This window comes from Glycine soja, chromosome 15 (genome assembly GCF_004193775.1).
Source record: "Glycine soja cultivar W05 chromosome 15, ASM419377v2, whole genome shotgun sequence".
Taxonomy (NCBI): domain Eukaryota; kingdom Viridiplantae; phylum Streptophyta; class Magnoliopsida; order Fabales; family Fabaceae; genus Glycine; species Glycine soja.
In genome coordinates, this window is record NC_041016.1 from 25,896,268 (window position 1) to 25,902,005 (window position 5,738).

The following is a 5,738-nucleotide window of genomic DNA, read 5'->3' on the forward strand; positions in this document are numbered from 1 at the left end:
AGTTGCTTGGCCTTGAGATACGCTCAATTTTGAGACAGGGGCAGGACCAGCAGGAGCCCCTGGGGATGACGAGGGAGCTCAGGAGGATGATGATATGGCTGATGTGCTGGATTTCTTCACTTGATGAGGCAGCATTGCATGGCTGAGATTGCCCGAAAAAAATTGTGATTTCATCTTTATTTTGTTGTTGCTTTTAGTTTTTATCTGTTATCTCATTTCAATAGAACTGGACTGTTTGTTATTGCTTTCAGTTTTTATCTGTTATCTCATTTTGATAAGACTGGACTATTTGTTGTTGCTTTCAGTTTTTATCTATTATCTCATTTCGATAAGACTGGATTGTATGTTGTTGCTTTCAGTTTTTATCTGTTATCTCATTTCGATAGAACTGGACTCTATGTTACCGCTTTCAGCTTTTGTTATCTCATTGTGATGAACTTTACCGCTTCTAGCATATTGTGTACTAGTGCATTACAATGATTTGTTTGAATCTAGAAAACTAAAAAAATAGGGCCTTGTGTATTGTTTTCTTTTCATTCACATGCCTTTTGTTCCTTTGATAAAGTGTAATCACGGGTAACAATTTTGCCCAGATTACAAACTTTTTCTATAAAAACTAAAGAAAAAAAAACTAAGAAAGAAAACTAAAAAGTCAACACACTTTTGAAAAAGAATGACCACCAGTTTTCTTTGGAAAATTCATTTCTGAAAAGAAAATGTGCACCTGAAGGGTGAACGCAATGAAAGATTTTCCAGAAATTCCTAAAATGGACTCAGATGTGTGTGTAACTTGATAAAAGAGAAATTTTTGAAACATTGTGATGCAATCCTACCTTGCAAGGGCATTGGATAGAAGACTCCAAGAAGATTGGGCCAGAGATGCAAGAGAAGGCCCTAGGGTTCTCATGAGCCTTATGGTAGATTTCGGGCCCATGGGCTAAGTATGAGCCTGCTTATCTTTGTACATATTAGATTAGGGTTTCATTATTTTTGGGCCTTGTATTTAGGGCTCCATAATATAGGTAAGGTACCCTAGAAATGTAAGATTTTTCAGCCCTTGTATTTTAGGGCACCTAGACTAGTTTTTTGTATTAGGGGTAGTTTTGTAATTTCACATGCATTAAGTGAATATTTGATGTGTGTGGTGGGAAATAAATTTAATTGAATTGGGAGAAGCCCAATCCAATTAAATTTTAGAGGAGGAGGTGAGCATTTGCTTGCTACACCCCATTGCCACATCATATAGTCACACTTTGTGCATGTCCTTCATGCTTTACATGCCTCATGACACCTAAGCACACTTAGTGGAGAATCATGGACTTGATCTTGGATTAGTGGGCTGAACAATAGCTAAAATTCACTAATCATAATTAGTGAAATTTTGGCTCCACAAATTCAATTTCAAATTCAAGTGAAATTTGAATAGAAATTCAAATTTCCCTCCAATTTTGTGTGACACTTAGGCTATAAATAGAGGCCATGTGTGTGCATTTTTTGAACTTTGATCATTTGAAAATTAAACTTCAGATTTCAAAGCTCTTTTAGAGCACAAAATTTTGTGCTCTTTTCTTCCTCTCCCTTCATTCACCTCCTTCTTCCTCAAAGCTCTTATCCATGGCCTCCTATGGTGCTGAGCTTCTTCTAGACTCATCTTCTCCTTGAAGTGGCATCTCCTCTCTCCCTTCCCTCTCCATTCCGTTGCCATTCATCTTCCAAGAAGCAAAGGAATCCATTGATGAAGAAGATCCTAGGCCTACAAGCTCCAATGAAGCTTACATCATGTGGTATCAGAACTCTGAAAGAGCCTAGGATCCAATGGAGCACATTGGTTTGATCTGAATGGGGAAACAAACCCTGAGCCTTAGTGTTTACATGGCTATAAAGCTTTATGTTTGAGTGCCCACGTAGATGTGTGCTATGATCAGTTTTGCATGAATTTCTAATCATCATCATCATATGCGTGTCATGGAAATGATTTAGGGCATTCCCTTATTCCCTTGGAAGAGAGGACAAGAGGATCTTCCAAGAGAAGCTTCCTTTACCTTGGGTTATAAATGTGCGTGATGTGCCATTATTTTTTCCTATTTCTTAAACCTTTGTGCACCATTTTAATTACTGATTAGTCTTAATTTTCAAATTAATTAGGCAATTTTATTATTTGGGCTCATTCAGCTAATTTGATATTTTTAATCTAATTTTAGGAATTAATGAAGCATTGAGCTTAATCTGGATTTTGGTTGTGGACTTAAAGAGGGCAAATAAAGCAACGTTTACCTTAGTTAATTTCTAATTAGGAGATTGCAATTTTATTTTTATGATGTTCAGTGTTTATTTCGTTTTGGGCCAGAATAATGTAATAGGGCCTAGTGACTCTGAGTGACCCTTATAAATAGCAACCTTGGGATTCGTGTAAAGGGGATTCTATTATTTAGAGCATAGTTTTAGGGTTTTACGTTTTGAGCTTCATGTTACTGTTCACATGAATGCATTTTCCATTTTTATGCTTCTTATTGCAATTTCGTTTCTTGTTCCTTCTTCTGCTTTCATTTACGTTTTATGCCTTTAGCTTCATATACGTTTTCTGCTTTTGTTGAAATTATGGAAGGCTAAATTTCTGATGTTGTTTCTTTCTGAGGACGAAGCTTAACTCTCTTCGAGGTTCTGTTTATAATGTAGCTTCCTGGCAGTTTTCCCTTCACCAATTAACTCACATTCGTTAATGTTAATCTATGCACGCTTCGTGTTCGATTAATTGCCTCTGAGCTTAACTTATGTTCATGCTTAATGAACGAAGGGTTAATTGGTGTATGTGTTGCCTAATCACGTATTGACAACCCTAAGTTGATTTTTGCTTAGTCAATTAACATAGGGTTGGATTAAGTGGTTAACTGTTAGGGACGAATTCTTCATAACCTAGTACAAGAGAATGGCTTCTGAATCAGAGGAAACAACACGTTTTTAATACTATTAATTTCGTATTCCAATTCACTTGTTCTTTAATTCACAAAACAAACAACCCCCACCCCCCAATTGTTACTGTTACTGCAAGTATATTATGAACATTTGGTTTATCATTGCTCGTTGGGAAACGACCTAGGATCACTGTCTAGTTACTGCATTTTAATGTTTATTTGATTCGGGTACGACCTCGATCAAATTTTGTGCCGTTACCGGGGAGCAGTGGTCCAAAAGTTCATAATAGCTAGTGATTCGTGCTTTGTGTTTAGTTGTTTTACGTTTAATTCTTTTGTTTAGTGTGTTAGTGTTGTGTTAGTATGTTGTGTTAGTGCGTTGTTCTGTTTTATTTGATGTTTTGTTTTGCAATTTAGTAGATCCCTTGTTCAGCGCTTCCCCTATTTTAGTTTTATGTTTTGCTGAGAATAATGCTTAGTGACGGAATTAGAGACTGATTCTGTGTTACTGTGCACACAGCATTACATTAGTGACTGAATTAGTGAATGTTGTTGAGAATTTAATTGGCGATTTTTGTTTTGATAGTTAGGGTTGTTATTTTTGGCTGAATTTTGGTGTGGTAGGTTCTTTTGACTCATATTTTGTGTGAAAAATACCAGGAACACATGGTGTGGCCAGATTTGAGAGATTCGAAAAACTTTGAGAACTTGTGTTTAGCAAAACTTCAAACGGCCATAACTTTTGCTCCGGGTATCAGAATGACTATTATTATGTATGTATTTGGGGTAGAAAAACATTTCCCATACCATGGCAGCCTGCTATAGGTTGGCTGAGGTCTCTAACTAGCCACAATCGCCTGTTTACTAGTTTTAATTTTTTAAGTTTTATTGTTTTATTTTTCTAAACTTTCCTTAGGTAGTTTCCATAGTTAGACTTTGAATTTTTGTCTGAATATTTTTGTGCTATCTTTTCATGATCTTAGGGTGTTGCTCGCAAAATTTCAAGTCATTTGGATATCATTTGATGGTAGCTGTAGTTCAAACCTACATTGTTACTTGCATAAGAAGGCAACTAGTTGTGCATGCTGAATGTAGTGTATGACTAGAGGCAATCCATCTGACTTACAACCCTTTGATCTTGAAATAGATAGAACATTTCATAGATTAGTTAGGCATCATTTTATACCCTTTGAGCATCCTGAACATTCTGTTACTGGTGAGTCTGTGCATTCTATTATTGTTGATTTTGAACATCCTCTATTTTAAGCATTATAATTTTGAACATTCTGAGAACATGGCACAACCTCCACCCCATGAGAGGACTCTAAGGGAAATGGTTGCACCTGATTTCACCTATGAAAGCTTGTGCATCCAATACCCTGATGAGGATGTCCCATATGTTCTTAAAACTGGACTGATCCATTTGCTTCCAAAGTTTCATGGCCTTGCAGGTGAAGACCCGCACAAACATTTGAAAGAATTCCATATAATCTGCTCCACCATGAAACCCCCAGTTGTCCAGGAGGATCACATACTTCTGAAGGCTTTTCCTCATTCTTTAGAGGGAGTGGTAAAGAACTGGCTATATTACCTTGCTCCAAGGTCCATCACGAGCTGGGATGACCTCAAGAGAGTATTCTTAGAAAAATTTTCCCTGCTTCCAGGACCACGACCATCAGAAAGGATATTTCAGGCATCATGCAACTTAGTGGAGAGAGCCTATATGAATATTGGGAGAGATTTAAAAAACTATGTGTCAGTTGCCCTCACTACCAGATTTCTGAGCAGCTTCTTCTCCAATATTTTTATGAAGGACTCAGTAAGATGGAGAGAAATATGATAGATGCTGCCAGTGGTGGAGCCCTTGGAGACATGACCCCTGCTGAAGTCAGAAATTTAATTGAGAAGATGGCTTCCAACTCCCAACAGTTTAGCGCCAGAAATGATGCTATAGTCATTAGAGGAGTGCATGAAGTAGCCATAAAATCATCTGCATCATCTGAAACTAAGAAGCTTGAAGGTAAACTAGATGTCTTGGTTAACTTGGTAACCCAACTGGCCATGAATAAAAAATTTGCACCTATCGCCAGACTCTGTGGTTTATGCACCTCTGCCGACCATCACACAGACCTTTGCCTTTTTGTGTAGCAATCTTAAGCAATTGAACAGCCTAAAGCTTATACTGCAAACATCTACAATAGACCTCCTCAACCTCAGCAGCAAAATCAGCCACTACAAAACAATTATGACCTCTCCAGCAACAGGTACAATCCTGGGTGGAGGAATCATCCAAACCTTAGATGGTCGAATCCTTCACAACAACAACAACAACCTTATTTTTAGAATGTTGCTGGCCCAAGCAGACCATATGTTCCTCCACCAATCCAACAACAACAACAACAACAACAACAACAACAACAACCCTGGAAATAGCAAACAGTTGAGGCTCCTCCGCAACCTTCCCTTGAAGAACTTGTGAAGCAAATGACTATGCAAAACATGCAGTTTCAACAAGAGACCAGAGCCTCCATTCAGAGCTTAACTAATCAGATGGGACAATTGGCTACACAGTTAAATCAACAACAATCCCAAAATTCTGACAGATTACCTTCTCAATCTGTCTAGAATCCCAAAAATATGAGTGTCATTACATTGAGGTCGGGAAAGCAGTGTCAAGGACCTCAACCAGCAACATCTTCCTCATCCACAAATGAACCTGCCCAACTTCACTTTACTCTAGAAATAGATGATGACAAAAATTTAAAGAGTAAGTTACCTAACAATTTCTATGTAGGTGAATCTTCCACTGGTAATTCTGATTTACTG

General features: G+C 37.7%; 1 non-coding gene across 1 annotated transcript; it reads right to left on the reverse strand.

Moving 5' to 3' along the window:
- Window positions 1-4,583: 4,583 nt before the first annotated feature.
- Window positions 4,584-4,690, reverse strand: LOC114388779. The gene has a single exon (XR_003661574.1). It is a non-coding gene; the product is annotated as a small nucleolar RNA R71 (small nucleolar RNA).
- Window positions 4,691-5,738: the final 1,048 nt, after the last annotated feature.